The 20,881-nt window shown below is 43.5% G+C and overlaps 1 long non-coding RNA gene across 1 annotated transcript in view; it reads left to right on the forward strand.

Annotated features, from left to right (window-relative positions):
* Positions 1-3: 3 nt before the first annotated feature.
* Positions 4-20,881, forward strand: part of LOC309828167 — a 28,298-nt gene continuing 7,420 nt past the window's right edge. Inside the window, exons 1-2 of the long non-coding RNA XR_014297296.1 lie at positions 4-211; positions 19,434-19,630. This is a non-coding gene — a long non-coding RNA (uncharacterized lncRNA). The remainder of the gene's footprint in view (positions 212-19,433; positions 19,631-20,881) is intronic.

A 20,881-nucleotide genomic window follows, 5' to 3' on the forward strand; every position in this document is an offset into this window, starting at 1 on the left:
GCACTAACGGGCGCCCCTGATAACAGCCCCTTCCTCCCTGAGATTCGCGCTACCCGAGGCGCTCCGAGGGTGCTCGGCTGCCCCGCGCGCGACTGCGGAACAGTTTTACAGCTCGTGGGGACTCAGCGGGCGACGGAGTGTGACACATGTCCTCGGATTGGACACCTCAGCCGCCGTCGATGTAACTCCCTTTCCGATTGGTTGGATTCAGGTACAACCTGGAGACAGAGGCCTTGGGGGGGTCGAGTTGGATCTAGTAGGAGAGGTTAGTTCCACTCTCCTGCCACGCCCCATCTTCTAGCGTCCCAGGGCTGGTTGCCCTTCAGGGGACCTGAAACATAGCGAGTCCCTGAAAGGGCACCTGGCTATTGGCAGCCTCAGGCTTACTGCCATTCTCCGTTCGCCCCTAGTTAACATGCACCTGGCGGTAAGGTGTCTGCCGGAAAAACGACTTTGGCAGCCCCAGAGCCCAGCACGAGCAGCTTTAGCCAGTTCCAGTTAGTTGGGAAAAATACAGTGTGGCTCTACCAAAGCAGTATGTGTCCGTGTTGCTGGAGAAGTGATCACCGTATTACACGCGAATTGAGTACTAGGCAGTTTATGAGTAAGGTTGCAAGAAATACAGAAACACGGTCCTTGCAGTAGGGAACTAGGAATGGCTACCAGCTGAGAAATGGGCGTTTCTTTTTAACACGCGTGTGGGTCTGGAGCTTTAGTGTAGAGCCATTACCAAGACCCCAGAGTCTGGAAGCAGCTGCAGAGACAATCTGGGGCTGGATATTTTCTGTCGATTATTAGTTTGTACCTTCAGAAGTTAATTCCAGTTTCAAAGCTCAAGGCTGGCCTGTGCACTGGTGAATTGGGGCATCTCAGATCCGTCCGTGGGCTGCCAGAGCTGGAAGGAGTGGCAGAGGCCACGCTGTCCAGTCCCTGCGATCTGCCAGACCTGAGTTTGAATCCTCACTCAGCAGCTGAGCAATCCTGGGCCAGTATCTCCGCCTGTTTGAGCCTCCATGCCCTCATCTGCAAAACAGCCCCCCTTACAGTACTAGCCTCTTCGGGTTATTATCAAAAAATGAGATAAAACAGTAAAGTACTCAGCGCACGTGCTAAGTGTCAGTGATTGTTATTGCTATGACCAGAAAAATGTTCCTCGACGTGAACAATGGTCAGGGGAAAGCTGAGCTCTGGGGGAAATTACATGACATACAACTGAGTTAAATTTAAACGTCCTGGCATTTGGGGCGTAAGATTACGCATGTCCCGTTTGTTCATTCACTGGGTACAAGACTGCTTAAAGAGTAGACAGAAACTGGCTGCCGTATACGTCAGGTGGTGATGGAGACAGTTGCTGTATGGGCATCAGGAGAGAAGGGCTCCCTTCATTCACTGTCCCTGCCCCTGCCCATGTGACTGGGTCAGATCAGGGAGTCCTGTGCAGCCTGGTCTCCTCTGTAAGATAACGTGGTCAAGAACAGAGGGACAGAATGATTCATAAGGATCTTTTTGTCCCAAGCATCTGTTATCCTACAAATATTTACTATGTCAACCACAAATGAAAATCTATTTCAGATGCTTAAATAATAAGGATATTTCTCATCTCACAAAACAGGAAGTCCAGAGGTAGGGCAGGCTTCAGAACTGGTTGAATTAGCATTTCAACAATGTCACCGTGTCCTGAGTTCTTTCTAACTCCTCATGGAGCTATTAACAGAATTGGCTTCTGGTTCCTCTAGTGGTAAAGATAACAGTAGCAGCAGGGATCATATGACTCATTTTTCACTTCCTCTGGGCAATGGACGTGACTTCTTAGTTTTTTTGTTTTTTGTGTTTGGCTCCAGCAACTATCTCCTTCAGTCACTCTACAATTGTGTCATATGCCCAAACCTAAGCCAGCATATGAAATTCAGCAGACCAATTCAGTCTGCACTTCGAGCTGAGTTCTCTTTACCAAACTGTACTTCTTCTGTCAATGGAAGTGAGGTGTAGTGGGTGCTGGGAAGGCCACCAGAGAGTCCACTATAGGGTCATTGGAAGCATTTAATGATAATAAAAGAAAACATAACAGTAACAAATTCTCCATTTCCAGTGTGATTTTTCTGATATGTTCCTTTATATAGATAGACAAAATAATAATGTTCATTTATAATTTTCTTTCAGCTCAGCTTTTGAAAAAGGAATTTCATATAAATCTTAGAAATAGGGATGAAATTTAAGCCCATTTTTGTGTTGGAGATTGAAATGAACTAGGAGCTATAGTCTAAATCCGTCATGTACAAATGAATGTGGTGCCCCAGAGAGAACCGACTTGGCTAAATTCACACAAACTAATTACAACTAGAGTCTTTGCCTCCATGGCCAATGTCAAGTTTGGAAGCAGCATGTTAGAGGGAGTATCTTTTTCCCCCCATTAAGTAGACTCAAGACTTAACATTTATTCATTAGTGTAAAATATTTAAAATGTTTTATCCTGTTTTCAGAATCAACGACATAGCTCTTCATGCAGTTATTTTTCTTTTAAACTCCTAATTGGGACGCATCACTCATTGTTGGCAGGAATGGGTCAGAAGCTAGAAATTACAGGAAAAAAGTTTCACAAGAAAAGTCACACCCTGCCCCAAGAAAAACAATTCCTGTCCACTGCTCAGTCTGGTTTAACGACAAAACTGAAACCAGTGAATCAAATTTCAAGTCGCAAGGAATGTATTTTAAGTTTCACTTTTTAATATATATTAGATGTTACTGTGAAGAAAACATAATAGAGGTTTTCTCTTAAATATGATGGGGAAAGGACCTTAGGAATCATAGTACTTTAATAATTTTGAAAGTTTAACACAAACTCTGCATCCACCCCATTTTCAGCAAGATTGCATTTCAATAATCTCAACAAATAAGACTATAAACTATTTTAAATGCTCATGTTAAAAGTGATCCTGTATTATCCATCATGAACTACTTAGTGTTAGACATTCTTCCCTCTACAGGAATTTTTTTAAGTATTTAATAAAGTTGTGCAAGAAATAGGAGAAATTCTTTTGAGGCCCTCCTATGTGGAAGGCAGTGTGCTAAATTTTAGGAAAGATGCAAAAATAAGTAAGATTCAATCACTGTCCTCAAGGTACCTCTAATCCAGAAAGGCACATGGAGAAGATATTACTTTGTTTCTTGGCCTTCCCAGAATCCATTTCCCCTTCTGGGTGTTCCTCCAGAAAACCACCCCACCTTCACTCCTAGTCGTGAGAGTCTTTTGGGGCTGACAACACTCCCCTCTTCTCCGGCATGGACATCTTTAGGGCAAATTTTGACCTAACTTGAGGGATTTCCTGGGGCATGGGACTTCTAGTGCCGAAACCAGAAAAGTCCCAGACAAATTGCGATGAGCTGGTTACACTTAACTCAGACCCAAGCCTGGCCTGTTCGAGCGAATTCTGCTTCCTTGACCAGAGGAATTAGTTCTGTGATGGGTGGTGGGGACACGCCCCAGGCCAGACTAAAGAGATTCAATCCTGAAACATTTGTTGAAACAATAGAGAGTCAGTCTTTCAGCAGGAGCAGCTAAATAAGTAGAATACAGGCATCCCTCATTTTACTGCCCTTCACAGATACTGCGTTTTTTAACACATTGAAGGTTTGTGGCAACCCTGCATCGAGCAACTCTATCAGCACCATTTTCCCAACAGCATTTGCTCACTTTGTGTCTCTGTGTCACATTTTGGCAATTCTTACAGTATTTCAAACTTTTACATCATGATGATACTTGTTATGCTGGTCTGTGATCAGTGACCTTTGATGTTACTCATGTAATTGTTTTGGGGCACCACAAACTGCTCCCATGTAGGACAGCACATTCAATCAACAAAAGCTGTGTGTGTTCTGACTGCTCTACCAACCAGCTGTTCCCCCATCTCTCTTCCTCTCCTCATGCCTCCATATTCCCTGAGACACAACAATATTGAAAATAGGCTAATTAATAACCCTACAGTGACCTCTGAGTGTTCCTATGAAAGGAGGATTCCCATGTCCCTCACTTTAAATCAGAAGCTAGAGATGATTAGTCTCAGTGAGGAAGGCACGCTGAAAACCAAGGTCGGCTGAAAGGGAGCCGAGGTGTGAAAGCAAAGGAAAAGTTCTTAAAGGAAGTTAAAAGTGCTGCTCCGGTGAACACGTGAATGATAAGAAAGTGAAACAGCCTTAACGCTGATACGGAAAAAGTGTTAGCGGTCTGGATGGAAGATTAAACCAGCCACAGCATTCCCTTAAACCAAAGCCTGATCCAGAGCAAGGCCCTAACTCTGTTCAATTCTATGAAAGCTAAGAGAGATAAGGAAGCTGCAGAAGCAAGGTTTGAAGCTAGCAGGGCCGGTTCATGAGGTTTAAGGAAAGAATCTTTTTCCATAACATAAAAGTGCAAGGTGAAGCAGCAGGTAGTGATGTAGAAGCTGCAGCAAGTTATCCAAAAGATCCAGCTAAGATAATTAACGAAGACGGTTACATTAAACAACAGACTTTCAATGTAAATGCAACAGGCTTCTATTGAAAGAAGCTGGCATCTAGGACTTTCATAGCTAGAGAGGAGAAGTCAATGCTGACTTCAAAACTTCAAAGGACAGGCTGACTTTCTTGCTAGGGGCTAACGCCGCTGGTGACTTTAAGTTGAAGCCAGAGCTCATTTACCATTCCAAAAATCCTAGGGCCCTTCAGAATTATGCAAAATCTACTCTGCCTGTGCTCTATAAATTGAACAGCAAAACCTGGATGATAGCACATCTGTTAAAAATATGGTTTACTGAATATCTTAAGCCTACTGTTGAGAGCAACTGCTCAGGAAAAAATACTTCTTTCAAAATGTTCCTACTTATTGATAATGAAGTGAATGAAGGGAGCCCTTCTCTCCTGATGCCCATACAGCAGCTGTCTCCATCACCCCCTGACGCATACGGCAGCCAGTTTGTGTCTACTCTTTATGCAGTCATGTACCCAGTGAATGAACAAACGGGACATGCATAATCTTACGCCCCAAATGCCAGGACGTTTAAATTTAACTCGGTCGTATGTCATGTAATTTCCCCCAGAGCTCAGCTTTCCCCTGACCATTGTTCACGTCGAGGAACATTTTTCTGGTCATAGCAATAAAAATCACTGACACTTAGCACGTGTGCTGAGTACTTTACTGTTTTATCTCATTTTTTGATAATAACCCGAAGAGGCTAGTACTGTAAGGGGGCCTGTTTTGCAGATGAGGGCATGGAGGCTCAAACAGGCGGAGATACTGGCCCAGGATTGCTCAGCTGCTGAGTGAGGATTCAAACCCAGGTCTGGCAGATCGCAGGGACTGGACAGCGTGGCCTCTGCCACTCCTTCCAGCTCTGGCAGCCCACGGACAGATCTGAGATGCCCCAATTCACCAGTGCACAGGCCAGCCTTGAGCTTTGAAACTGGAATTAACTTCTGAAGGTACAAACTAATAATCAACAGAAAATATCCAGCCCCAGATTGTCTCTGCAGCTGCTTCCAGACTCTGGGGTCTTGGTAATGGCTCTACACTAAAGCTCAGACTACTGGGGTCAGGGCCCAGCTCTCCTAAATGCTGAGGCACACACTCTAACAAAAATAATTCAGGGGGCTTCCCTGGTGGCGCAGTGGTTGAGAGTCCGCCTGCCGATGCAGGGGACACAGGTTCGTGCCCTGGTCCGGGAGGATCCCACGTGCCGCGGAGCGGCTGGGCCCTTGAGCCATGGCCGCTGAGCCTGCGCGTCCGGAGTCTGTGCTCCGCAGCGGGAGAGACCGCAACAGTAAGAGGCCCGCGTACCGCAAAAAAATTCAGGTATATTACAGAGGAGGATGGACAAAATAGCAAGAGTCTTTATAATTATATCCAAGATTTCCAGATAATTTCATATTTGCTTTGAACTGCTTTGGAATGTTTCAGGCTAATTTTCTTTCCTGAAGATACCTATCCTTTCTTCTTTGCCATGAGGAAAACTGGCTGTGCCCTTTCCTATTTCTGACCGGTCATGAATGTAATCTGCCTTACTTAACCTAAGGCATCTAGATCTGTTATGTAATTGGTTCTGTTAGGTGAATTATATTTGTTCCACGTACGGTACAGGAGCCCTGGATATTCTGATGCTTTCTGACACCACTTATAATAAAAGATGTACTTGTTCCGTTGGCATAATTTGTTGGAAATAAACAGAAGGCTGCTTCTGTTTCCTAGAAGTCACTTTTCTAGAAGGAGTACAAAATTGGTTAGCAAAACTTAATTGGGTTATTGCTTCCTGAAAGTCAAAGCATACCAACAAACAAAATGGAATCTTTTAAGAAATGTCACTCTTTATACTAAAACTCAAAATTAAAGAAAAAAAGAAAAAAGACCTTTATAAAATCATAGGACTGGATGAGCGCACAGAGCAGCTCATCTGTGCTGCCCTCCCGGGCCTAGTCTGGGTCTGAACAGATTCTGCAGACACAGAAACAGGTGAGGGAGCAAGAAATGCGGTAAAGCTGAACAGCTGGTAAGAAGAGAAAGTCAGATCATGCACTCAGCGCCAACGTACCACCTCGGAGAAGAGCTAGGTGGATTTCTGGCCCCTTTTCCAGAAGCCAGTGGAGTCCTGACTCCTCACTGCTGCTGCTTTAGGTCCTAGTGGTATCGTTACTGACTCCCCGCAGGGCATCCAGGCCCACCTCCCCCCAGGACACCCAGCATCATGGTTTTTCAACTGCCCACACAAGCTTCTCAACCACAGGCCCCGATGTCCTCAAGGATCGCCTGCTATGGTCCAGCCTCTAGGGATTCAGTGGAGTCACCGTGCTGCTCACCGAAATCCCGTATCTTCTCATTTTCCCCTCCGTGTAACGCATCTGCAACACTCAGATACTCTTGTTGCCAGTGAGCTGTTTTGCTCTCGTCTTGGATGTTTGCCAGGTCACCCACTGATTGGCCGAATCCCCCCTGTAGCGCCTGAACTTCAGATGATCCCTGCACGTCTTCCATGTGCTCAGCAGCCTCTCTCAGCTACTTGGATGTGGGACTCAGACCATGCAGGACCTCCCAGAGATTCAGGGAAGTTATCCACCTGTATTAGTTTTCTGGGGCTGCCATTACAAAGTACCACAGACTGGGTGGCTTAAACAACAGAAATTTATTTTCTCATGATTCTACGTTCCGTGAGAAACTTCGAGTTAAGTCGAAGTTTCTTGGACTTCTAGCCTTCAGAAGGTGTCAGCAGGGTTGGTTTCTTCCGAGGGCCTCTCTCTTTGACTCGTAGATGACCATCTTCTCTCTCTCTGTCTTCCCATGGGCTTCCCCTGTGCATGTCTGCGTCCTAATCTCTTCTTGTAAGGACACCAGTCGTATTTGGATTTGGCTCACCCTTAGGACCTCATTTGACCTTAATCACTTCTTTAAAGGCCCTGTCCGAAGTGCTGGGGGTCAGGACTTCAGCCTCTGAGTTTGCAAGGGACACAATTCATAACCTAGTCAAAGAGGTGGCTGGTCCACCTGCCAGAGTAATTTACCTGATTGCAAGCGTGCCCTACCTGCTGGTCAGTGTCCCATACTTGCTGGCTAGGGTCACGTGGCTGCTTGCTGACATCACCCACCTGGCTGTGACAGAACCCGCCCCCGGGCCGGGGTGACCAACCTTTGCCCTAAAGAAAACTCCGGCTTCCTGACACAACAGCCTGACCCCTGACCTCACCTACTTGCAAGGATACCCCCAGTTTGCTTCTTACCTCCTCCTGCAGTACCTCAGCCACCTTCTCTTCTTCCCTGGACTCAGCTATGCCCCCTCCTGGGCTGTTTGCTTCCCTTCCTGCCCCTTGCTGTCTAGTCCTCACTCAGCATTCAGCTGGAGCTTTTGTTAGAAAATCCCTTCCTATGGCTCAGACCCCACCAGTGGGCTCTCATCACACCCAGAACTCATCCAGGCTCCTACAGCTGCTGCTCTGTATCACCTGAGTATTCCTTGGACCTCGGTTCCCTCCAACTCACTGCCTCACACACATCATTCCTGACACACTGGCCTCGCTTCTTCCCAAAGACACAAATCTCATTCCCACCCTGAAACTTTTGCCCCATTCCCACTGCCCGTATCACCCTCCACATGAGCTTTACACGCCTGTCTCCCCATACTCATTAAATCTCTGCTTATATAGAAATTCACTTGGTTAATAGAGCTTATGCAGTTGTTCATAATTTCAGATGTTTTGAAGACTGCAGTGTTGTAAAAACTTAAAATTACAGAGATAAAATTTATACTAATTAATGGTCTTTTCAAGAAGAATGACATTTAAGGCGCCCTAGGTAGATGGTTATTTATCTCCTTTCTCAGTCCTACACAAAGGGAGACTGTATACAATTTTTCAGGAGCCCATTCTTTTCTTTAATGACCCTAATTATGTGTTCCACCAAAACTAGTTATGTGACTACAGGCAAATTAGTTAATCTGTCCAAGTCCTTTGTAAATGGAAACATTTCTGTTTGCCATCCTCAAGAAGCTGTGTGATACACACATGGGGCAAACTCAAATGAGAGAATACTTGGAGTGGGTATTGAGCAAGTTAAAGAAGAGAGAAAATTTTTAACTCATCTGGATATTTCATGCTATATTTGAACGTGTGCCCATCCATAAGGGAGAGATGGAGGCTATTATCACTGGCCCTTTGTATGGCATTCTCTGTTGGAGTCTGTCCCAACCTTGTTTTTCTTTTCTCTGATATTTACTTTTAGTTTATATGATGCCACCTTAAGTCCTTTCTGGAATAAGTTGAAGTTACATATAAATACATTGTTAAAACAGCACTCATCCTTTGTATACTGGAATCATGCTTTTAAAAAATTAATTAAAAAATTCAACTACACTTTGAGCTCTGTGACATATTAGCCCTTTCTTTTCAACCTATAGTTTGAAGATGGCTAGAGTCATTTTGCAAATAAGGAAGCAGAAAACATTAAAATAACCTAGGATGTGAGTTTATCCTTCTGTTATCTCATTCTTCACCCCCACGCACACACATTTTTTTTTTTCTTTTTGATTTCTCAATGTATCTAGAACGCACCTGGAATGAACCTAAAAATATTTCTTCCCTGAGCATGATATGTAATGTATGAAATGATTATTTCCAAGGTGTTTAAGTTTATGAATGACTACAGAAAGTTAAAGCCAAAAAGGACCTCAGAGATTATTGAAATCAAGCGTGTGTTTTACATGTAGGAAGCTTTAATTACCTACTTAGTTCTGAATAGCAAATTTGAAACACTCATGTCTTCCCTCAGGGCATTATAAAGCTGTCAGATTATATCGTACTACTTTGAACAGCCTTCTGAGGCATGTTTGTACCTGCTTCTTGGGTACTTTAGGAACTTCCTAAGCACTGAAGCAGTCTTGTAACCCGACTATCTTCCATCTGGGCAGATTCGTGTGTCTGGATCTGTTCACTGAACAGATTGGCATGGGGTGCACATCGACCCTGGGTCAGTTTTTTGAGCACAGAGAATTTTCTCCTCTACAAGATGCATTTCAAGCCCTCACAGCCTCCACGGGACATTCTTTGTTTTATGGTGGATTAGGTGAGAAGAGTAGGATGTCTCAGTCCAACTCTTTTCATTCAATGCATTATTGAGGGCCTACTGTGTGCATAATTCTGTGTTAACCCAGGTAAGAATAGTCAAGAGTTTGCTTCTTCCAGGACCTTGTAGTCTAGTTACCCATCAATCCAGCTAGGAGACTGTCACCAAGCAAATGCCTAGATGGTGGTCAGGTGCACCATCTTGGTTAAACATGTCAATAAGCCATTTCCTGGTCTTAATAATGTGGCCCAGTGGCTTGGGTGAGAAAGAAACTTAAGTGGCTTCTCCTGTTTCAGTAATGGAGGCAAACATAGACTCATCAAATGTGAAAGTTGGAAGGGACCTTAGAAGGTATGTGAGTCCATCCTATTTGCTGTCCAGGTAGGGAGGCTGAGGCCCAGGGGGGCAGGTTCGAGATCACAGCCCATTACTGTCTGACCCGGAACCTCCAGCTGGGTTCCCACTGCAAGTCCTGAGCCCTCTGCCCCTCTCTCCATGTCCTCAGGACTAACTGTGCCTTTAAGCAGTAGCTCAGTGCCCTGGGGCAATTGTATTGACGCAGCTAATGTTGAGGTCCAGAGGGCAGAGATGTAGGGGATTCTCACCAACATTCAGGCACCCTGAGAAAGCATATGGCAGATCTCCTTGTTTGATTCACGATCTGGGTTGTATTCTTCATCTTAAAAGATAGAGTTTAGGATGGAAGCACTGTGAAGTTGCTCCCGAGCTGATAGCTCACACGGGTCTTAGCACACCACGCCCCGCTTGTCCCACAGTACTGTGCGTGGACCACAGGATTCAGGTGGACAGAGAAGAAAAATACCACCAGTGACATCAGTGGTCAGCTGGCCCCACCTCTGTGCTGGTGCCAACGGCTGAAGGGTGTGTGCACAGAAATAGCTGAGAGTGGCCAGTGACCTAAGCTCCATCCCCAGCTTGAGAACAAGTGTTCTGGACAGTTCTTCCCTGCCACCCCTGCCTGTGATGTCAATGGAAGCATGTATCTTTGCTACCCGTCATTTTCCTGCTTTTGTGACCTGCCGTATCTTAGGATATACCTCATTAACTGGACCCATTTACGAAGGGGGTGGGGGGTTGCTAAAGAGATGAGCCGGGTGTAGATGCCAGGAGGAAGTTCATTCTGGCACACAGAGCCCTGTGTTGGGGCCACCGCAGGCTCTCAGGCTCTGCTCTTGGGCTGGGATTCAAGGGCGGGGGACATTTGAGGGCAAGGACAGCCCACCAAATTAAGAGGATCTGGCTTGCTGAGCATGTTAGCAGTACAGCGATGTATCATGGACCCACTGATCAGGTCTAGGGTACACCGTCAGGGTTGGACCCTGGTTAGACCCAGACAAAAAGCAGAGTTGATGCTGAGGTTTAGAGGGCTGGGAGAGAGCTCATTAAAAACCTCCTTCTTGGGCTTCCCTGGTGGCGCAGTGGTTGAGAGTCCGCCTGCCGATGCAGGGGACATGGGTTCGTGCCCCGGGCTGGGAAGATCCCACATGCCGTGGAGCGGCTGGGCCCGTGAACCATGGCCGCTGAGCCTGCACGTCTGGAGTCTGCTCCGCAACGGGAGAGGCCACAACAGTGAGAGGCCCGTGTACCGCAAAAAAAACCAAAAAAAAACCCCACAAAAAACAACCTCCTTCTTAAGCCAGCTTTGACTCCAGAGAATGAGAAAGGAGATGTTCCAGGGCTGGTCTGTGGTAAAAGAAGAGGCGAGAGGAAGGAGATGAGGCAGCCCACGAGGTGATCCCAGACATATGGCGCCAGAATAAACTCTGTTCACACCTGTACCCTCTGCGCTGTTTCCACGGCCCCCGCTCTTGTTCAGACCTGCATTGCTACTCCCCTACCTTGACTTGTCCTCCTTACGAGCTATCCCAGCCCAGGCCTCATGTTTCGGGAACATGAAACTGGAAAGAACTAGAGCAGGAGGCATATAGCGATCATCATAGCAAGCGTTTTGACAGTTGTTTTGCTGGACAGTGTGCACCAATGACCTTGTGGTCGCCTCCGGAGACAGAGTGAATCTTCGAGTCTGTCTCTTGAGGCAGGAGGTAGATGAACACAGGGAGAGGATTAAGAAGGCTTTTCACTTTTTATTTTATATTCTTTGATAGCCTTTGAATTTCTTACGTTGTGCCTGCTTTCATGTATTTCTTATATAATTTAAAATTAAAATATATAAAATGACTTGTAAAAATTAGAATGACAGCATCAGTCTGCTTGGGCCCCGATAAGTCGCTGCCATTGTGGTCTTAACGGTGTGGAACTGGCACACGAGGAGGGGCAGGGCAGGGCAGGGCAGAGGGTGGGTCCAAATTTGTAGCCGGTGCCAAGGCAGATGGCATCACGGGCCAGACTCTGGCACCACCATGGGGCAGGCAACACGAGAGCAGAGTTGGGGAGCTCTTAACTCAGGGCACCCCCAGAACCTTTCCATGCCTCAGTTTCCTCATCTTTAAAATGGGAGTAGGGGCGATGACATTAGCCCCAGCCAACTCACAGGATTTGGGTTTTGTTTTTTTCTTTGGTTTTGTTCTTTCCTGGTGACTTGATGTTCCCATGCATTGTGGGTGTGACATAGTGATTGGATATTGAAGCAAGGTGAAGGGTCAAAGGCAGACAAAATGACTGGAGCCAAGGTGGGACGAGTTAACGACCTGATACATGTTGTAATGACCTACTTCCGCTTGGCATCTTCAGAGAGCTAAAAGCAGGACATAACCACCATCGTTTCCAAGAAAAGAAAGCTAGTGGCATTTTGTCAGAGTGGCAGAAGAGAGGGCTCAGCCCTGTTTTTGATGGTCTTACGAATTTTAAATGACCACAGGAAAGCAGTGGAGACTTTTCTTGAGATATAAATCTCTCTCTCTATCCTTTAAGAAAGCTCCACAAACAAAATACTATCAAAATGATCACTATTCTGCCAGTCATACTAATGAGGAAATGTACACTTAAAAATTTTTCCCTTCCCTCTCCTCATGACGGAAGCCCAGAGAATGCCAGCTCCAAGGCCAAGTTATCCATCCATAACTAAATGCATGGGCAAGAGCATACACCTGCAGTTTTTTTTATTGAAATATAGTTGATTTGCAGTGTTGTGTTAGTTCCAGGTGTACAGCATGTGATTTATATATATATATTTTCAGATTCTTTTCCCTTATAGGTTATTACAAGATATTGAATATAGTTCCCTGTGCTGTACAGTAGGTCCTTGTTGTTTATCTGTTTTATATATAGGAGTGTGTATCTGTTCATCCCCAGCTCCTAATTTGTCCCTCCCCTCCCCTTTCTCCTTTGGTAACCTTAAGTTTGTTTTCTATGTCTGTGAGTCTGTTTCTGTTTTGTAAATAAGTTCATTTGTATCATTTTTTTAGATTGCACATATAAATGATATCATATAATTGTCTTTGCCTGACTTACTTCACTTAGTATGATAATCTCTAGGTCCATCCATGTTGCTGCAGATGACATTATTTCATTCTTTTTTATGGCTGAGTAATATTCCGTTGTGTATATATTCCACATCTTTTTTATCCATTCACCTGTTGACATACACTTAAGTTGCTTCTGGGTCTTGGCTGCTGTAAATATATCTGCAGTTTTTAAACTAATTTTACTATAGAACTAACTTCATGGTTCTCCTGAGTTTTAGTTGTTCACGGTCTTTGTATAAATAAATAAATACACACACACATATGTACACACATAAAGTAAGGTGTTCTGGAAATGTAGAAAAAAAGAGTACAATTCTTCCACAGTCCCACCACCCAAAGATAACTGTGACAGTTTTGTGTGTGTGTGTTTTTGAAAAGTGTGTTTTCTTTTGCACACATTTAAATTTTTTTCCTGCATTGATACATCAGAAAGACCAATAGCAAGATGATAGCTGTACAGTTTTTACCCTTTCAATGCATAGTGATAATGGAGCAAAGCCTCTATTTTGCTTTCCAGAAAGTCCTGCTTCTGAGGGAGGTTGCCTCATTCACTCTCTCTCTCTTTTTCTTTTCTTTTTTTTTTTTTTTTTTGGCCACACGGCATGTGGGATCTTAGTTCCCTGACCAGGGATCGAACCAGCATCCCCTGCGTTGGAAGCACGGAGTCTTAACCACTGGACCACCAGGGAAGTCCTATTCACTCTCTCTTATTCACAACGGGGGGCTGCCCTGCAGTTGAAGGGATTATTCCACGTTGTTCGGGAGGGAGCACTTGGAGAACTAGGTCTGGTCGTTTTTCTGGCCCTCCTACTTGCTACAGGTCAGACATCCTGAAGGCCAAGAAGAGTTTTGACATTTGGACAAAACCCTAACTGTGGAGGGGCGTCTGCACATTTAGTCCAGTGGAGTTTAGTGCGTTCTTCCTGGAGTTTAGTGTTCTGGTTTGATTGTTACTGGCCTGACTTTTTAGCCATTTTCTGTCCGTTTCTCTAATAAGAGAAACTCTGAAACCTGTAAATTGCGGGAAGTTTCTAACCGTCTGTGGAACACCTGCTGTGTGCCCTCCCCACTCCTACCCCCAGGCAGCCAGTGCTAGTTCCCCACACCTGATCCCCAGGCTCTGGAAGCTACTCGGGGCCAGCTCTGCACTGGCTCCAGGCCCTGCTCAGCAAACAAAGGACAATTAGCACGTTGTTCTCAATCGAGTTCATAGTGCAAAACCTGCTGGGCCAGGCGCAAGCTCTCTCCGCCGCCCTCCTCCTCGGGTACTTTGACTTTCTAATTGACTGGTGCTGACTCCTGTCTGGGGACCAAAGGAGAACAGAGGGCGAGAAGCAAGGTGATGCCTCGGTGCAGAAGCCCCTTCCACTCCCTCAGCCAGGCTGCGAGCAGCTTTCATGTCCACAATCCTGGCAACGGCCATGGTTCCTCCCAGCCTCCCATAGATAGAATAACTGTAATCAATGCTAATATAATTATATTTTTTTCTTTTTTACCATAATGACTCCTCCCACACAACTTTGGAAATAGCAAATATAAATTTTTTTCCACGTATATATTTTGGCATCTGCCCTAAACACGTGCTGAGCCCACCTTTAAGGTAATCCAGCTATGCTGATCAGATATACACACATCAGAATTTGGGACACTGGTAGCGTTCTCCTAGATGTCAGTTTCCATAGGATTAAACTAATTTCTGCCAATGAGATCTTATTAATTCTGGGAATCTAAAGCTGAAGTTTGTCCTGTTTTAATGAGCACTCATCAACCTATATCGCACTTTGACATGTATCTCTAAGAGTTGGAAGAAATAGATGCCCGCAAAACTTAAGAACCTTTACCCAAAGCAGCATTTTTTAAGTAAAATTTTATCTTCTTCGCAGTCCCTTTGAAAACTTTTTAACTTTGAAAATTTAAGGTCTAGTTATGTGACACATATTAAACTCACCAGGAGAGCATTTAAAAAGTACAGGGGAGGGAACTCCCTGGCGGTCCAGTGGTTAAGACTCCAAGCTTCCACTGCAGGGGGTGCAGGTTTGATCCCTGGTCAGGGAACTAAGATCCTGCAAGCTGCATGGCGTGGCCAAAAAAAATATAAACAAATAAAAATAAAAACTACGGATGCCCAGGCCTCTCTCCTACCCGCCTTCCCATGTAGATTCAACTGTCCTAGGGGGGCCAGCATCACCCTGGCTTTAAAAGCTCCCCAGGTGATTCTAGTAGTAAGCCAGCTTTGGGGATCAGTGTTCCACTCAGTAAGAAGAGGCGCCTACACCCCATTGGATGGTCCAGCAATGAATGACATTGCTGATATCCAACTGAAATCAATTAACAAAGGAGGTTACCATTTCAAATTAACCCAGCAGAAAGACTATGCATTAAATGGACAAAAAGTACTAAAGAGTTAGATTTACACATAGAATTGCAGACATTTCTAGGTTAACTATGTCAACATATGTTAGATTTTAACCACCAAGACATTTCATTAGGGTATTTGTGAATCATGTATGGCCTGGAATGATGAACAGGTCTCAGATTTTCTCTCTCCTATTCTCCCAGCCACTCTGGTTGCCACTGGCAGCCTCAGTCCATGTTGGTCTGTGTTCTTCAGGAGGCTTAGGTCCTCTGTAAGTAACTGAAGGTCCCACATCGACCAGTATTTCTAGACCTTTGCCATGTTGCTCTCCATCTGTCCGAGTGCACGCCTGATTTTTTTCTCTCTGCACAGGTGGTGAGCTGCACAGTGCTGTCAGGGCCTCTCCAAATGGATGTTAGAGGCATCAGCCCTGAGCTGGGATCAGGGGTACAAATATAAGCAGAAGTGTCTCCTCACTGTTGTAGGTTGTTTTCTTTTAAACATTTTATTATGAGAATTTCCAAGCATTCAGAAAACTTAAAAAAACACCCATGTGCCCACCATCTAGATTCTGCAGTATAGTTGTCCCTTCAACAATGTGGCTTTGAACTACGTGGCTTCGCTTATATACAGGCTTTTTTCAAGAAATAGTACTACAGTACTACACAATCTGCAGTTGATGGAACCCGTGAATATGGAACCATGGATACAGTTATAAAGGAAGTTATAATCGGAGTTTTGACTGCACGGAAGGTTGGCACTCCTAACCCTGACATTGTTCAAGAATCAGCTGTAAACATATTCTGTACTTGCTTTACCCATGTATCTAGCCATCTGTTCATCCGTCAGTTCATCTTATTGTTTGATGCATTTCAATGTCAGTTGTCATTGTTGTCAGTACACTTCACTTAGAAACATTTCAGCAGCAGCATATCAATAATGGTAGGACAGAATTTGTTTAGAGCTATTCTTCTTTTTAAATAAAATTTACAAAGACGAAAATGTACAAATCTAAAGCATACTGTTCTGAGTTTTGACAAATACATACACCTGTGTAATTCAAAGTCCTGTCAAAACACACGACGTTTCATTCCCCTGGGCAAGTACCTTTCTAACCCTTCCTGTCTACCCCTTTCCCCAGGTAACCGCTGTTAGACTTTTTTTAAAAGTTACAGATTTGTTTTACCCTCTGTAACATCATATAAAAGGAATAAAATCATGTAATAAGTACTCTTTTGTGTCTGGTTGTTTCACTAACATGATGCATTTGAAATTTACCCATGTTGTTGTGTGTATCAGTACTTCATACCTTTTTATTAGGAGTCTTTGGCCCAACATTGACCAAGAAAGCCTCAAGACAGGCCTGGCAGCAGGTTGGAGCCAGGCAAGGCCACAGCAGTCCTCTCTCATGGATCACTCAGTGACAGAAGTCAGTGGCCTTTCATTAGGACACTCATGCAGCTCCATGGAGAGCAGCGTGTGGGAAGGAACTGAGGCCCCCTGCCAACAGCCAGATGAGTGAGCCATCTTGGAAGCAAGTTCTGCAGCCCCAGGCAAGCCTTCCGATGACTGCAGCTCTACCTTACATAATTGCAACCTCATGGGAGAACTCAAGCCAGTATTCCATGGTGTTGAAATAGTAGCCAGCATTGCACAGTACAGCTATACCACAATTTATTTATCCATTTACCAGTTAATGGACACAGGAGTATTTTCAGTTTTTGGCTGTTGTGAATAAAGCTGTTTTGAACATTCTTGTACAGGTCTTTTTTGTGGACGTGTGTTTTCATTTCTCTTTGGTAAATATCTAAGAGAGGAACTACTAGATATAGGGTAAGTATATGATAATTTTGTAAAAAAAAGAAAACGACAGCCAGATCTTAAAGTAGGTACACTATTTTAAATCCCCATTTTATGAGAATCCAGGCACTCAGACATCCGTACCAACAATTGATGTTGCCATAGTGGTGGTTGTGTAGTGCTATCTCATTTTCTTTGCATTTGCTTTCTAACTTTTAATTTTCTAGTACATGTGAGTTAACACCTGCCATGTGCAAAACATTATGCAAGGGCCTTGCTGCTCAAAGCGTGGCCCATGAACCTGTAGTATTAATATTCTCTGGGAAATGCAGGCCCCACCCCAGGCCTACTGAATCAGAATCAGTATTTCAACAAGATCCCCATAGAGTTCTTAGGCACGTTCAAGCTTAAGCATGGCATTAGGGGATGTAAAGATAAATAATATTGTCCTCAAGAAGTGGTGCAGGATAAAAAAGGTGTTGGGGAGGGAAAAAAGGCGAGGCTATTTTAATAGGTAGGATATGATGCTTGTACCATCAGACATGAAAACAAAGTCTGGAGAGATGGGAGAGGCCTTCGTGGGAAGGCATCACCTATCTGGGTCATGAGCAATAGATAGGAAAGAGGAAGGAAGACACGTAACCTTAGCTGCATTGTAGGTTACTTACCCTGGTAAAAAGCAGGAGTTAGATTGAGAGGTGGTGGTAGGAGAGAGAGAAAGCAACCTTTGGACTAGAGTGACAGTCCAAATAAGAGAGAAAGATGGAAAATACAGTGACCTCATGTTCCCCAATCCTGTGTGCTGTACACATAAAAGATTGTGTAGATAGGTAGATAGATAATGTTCATTCATTCAAGGAGACTCCTTAGCTTTTAGTTTGAGACCTCAGGATGTAGAACTAATAAGACAGACGCTATGTGCCGTAATTATTAGTACTGAAGAAAATCACACAGATTTTCTTCAGTGACAGTAAAGAAACTGCAAACATCAAGACCCAGGACACCAAAAGTGCCACAAAGTATTGGTATGGAAATTGGGTACAAATGTAATTTTATATGTATATAGACAAATGTGTATACACGTACACAAAGTGAAACCATTCGAATTTTGGTGTGGACAATCAGGAATTTAGACAGTTATCACTACTTTTTCTCTATTCTATTTGAACATTATCAGTGTTAGGAGCTAAGACTTGGGGTAAAATGTTATGAATACTTAGTTACTTAGATAATAAAATGAACCAGAGCAGGAGTAAAACACATTCAAAGGGAGTTTGTAGATTGACTCTAGGAAAATTTCTCTGAAATTGTTTCCTCGGGTGTAAAATAGAAAAACGAATTGCCCTATAGGGTTGTTGTGAAGATCAAATGGTCCTCATGAGCTCCTTTCTTCTTTTTTAAAAAATTTAATACATGTTAAATGAACTGTAAGGAATTTTTCAAAGGGAGGGAATTGAGCTCTAATAGAACGTATATAGATAAAATATTTTAAACATGTTTTGAATTTGAGGCACCTTATCCTCAAAGCAAAATAATTGGGAAATGGGAAAAAAGCCCTTAGACCAGGGAATCTGTAAACTTGCAATAGTTACCTAACTTTTTAGACTGGAAGAAGGAAACAGCTCATGAGGTGATGATGCCAGGTCTACACTGAGACCGGGTAACAGTGCTCCCTAGTGGACTAGGAATGAAAGAAAACACTCAGTTTTCCAAATCCTGAGGGTTTCTCAGCTTGATCTTTCTTGCATATTGTGTTTGCCTTTGGTAAAAACGTGTTCATTTTTATTGCATAATCTATCATTCTGGTTCAGTTATAGACATCTGATATTTTCCCTTACTTTACAGGGATATTTTACAGAGCATGCATTTTAAACCTTTAATGGTCACAGCATCCTTGAGCTATGGACGAAGTTCAGTGGCAGCTGTTAGGGGACCTGGGCCCTAATCTTAGTGTTACAAACATGCACCGGAAAAGCAGCCCGAGCCATGGCTTTCATATCTATAAAACGGATTTGGTAATACTTGCCTTACTGCGTTCTTGGCCAAATCATGCAAAATACTGTCTGTAAATGTCTTTTAAGTTTGCAGTTACTACAAAATGCAAAATATAATTATGATTTAGAGGAGATATCAGGGTTATGGAAAGAAAATAACTCCAAAAATACATAATAATAAATATAATTCAGAGTAGAACTAAGTTCTATTAACATACTAACGTGTCATGATGTTACTTATACATATTTTTTTTCCCCTCCAGAATCTCTTCATTCTGAGCTCTGAAACCAATGCAGCTTAGCTGTGGGAGAAGGATTGGAAACTAACACTGAACACGCCTGTCTAATCTATCAGGCTCTGAGGCTTCACACGTATCTTTTTCATTTAAACTTTCCAACAACACTTTGAGGAAGGTGTTATTTACATTTTTGCAAATAAGGAAACCAAGCCTCAGAAAAGGTAAGTGGCAGTCTACATTTGCACCCAGGTCTGTTTGGCACCAAAGTTTCCCTTACCCCATGTGGCTAAAACATTCCCCCTTCATCTTCATAATTTTTATAAACAAGAAACACTTCAATTAACCTCCAGTTGTTTTTTTTCACCCCACAATTCCATAATTTCCCATCTCTGCTCCCCAGGTCTGCCCACTCTGCACCCAAATGTAAACTAAAACCAAAAGAGAATTTAAACGTGTGTAGATAAATTGAGTATGTTATCTGCAGATAGCGATATTTAAAGGAAAATCATAGGCAGTCTTGAAACCGCTTGCAAAGCATTCAGTGAGCCCTGCCCTGCTGTGAGTATCACCCAGTGTTACTGTCGAGTCACCATGTCACAGCCTGGGAAGCGCACGGAAGCAAGAAGAATGAAAGTTTCCTATGTTATTGTCCCGTTAGTTGGGCCAACCCCTTACTTAAACAAAATCCCTTGCCTTTTAAAAAGTCTTTTGGCTAGACAGTAAAGAAAAGTATCTTTGAATCTTCTACACTGACAAATTACATCAGCTAATATTTGAGTTGACTGTCTGAAAAATACTGGTCTTATATAAATATGCTTAAATGCCATGTATATACACTGTATAATGTCAATTTTTTAAAAAGCAGAATACAAAGACAACTATGATTCCAAATGAAAATATAAACATACAGGTAGAAAAGGAGTAAGAGAAAATTAACGTAAGTACCTTCGGGTAGTGGAATTACAGATGATTCTTATCATCTTTTTTTTATAAGCATGAATGACATTTATAATGGAAAGAAGTCTCCTTAATATAAAGAACACAGACATTTTTGATGCCACAACAAGAACCTAAGAAGCTGAAAATGAAAGCTGTGTACTTATTTCTCAGTAAGTGTGTTTCTTGTGGAGTAACTTAAGGACAGTGTCCTTCAGCAATAATGTTTAGAAAATGTAAAATCAAAGTATGAAAGGACAGCTTACTCAGGCATTTGTACCCAAGCCGGTGGAATTATTCCTCAGGTTTCATTTTCAAAGCCCACAGCTCTTTCTCCATCTTTTCTGGATGGCTCAGAGTAACAATTTACATTATATTTGTTATACAGTCTGCTCTGTATCTGTTATACAGATACAGAATCCAAGGATGCAGAGGGTGACTATACTCCATTTTACATAGGGGACTTGAGCAACCGTGGATTTTGGTAACCCCTGGGGGTCCTGGAACCAATCCCCTCAGATACCGAGGGATGACTA

Source organism: Grampus griseus, assembly GCF_964374135.1.
Source record: "Grampus griseus genome assembly, chromosome: 10".
Classification (NCBI taxonomy): Eukaryota; Metazoa; Chordata; class Mammalia; order Artiodactyla; family Delphinidae; genus Grampus; species Grampus griseus.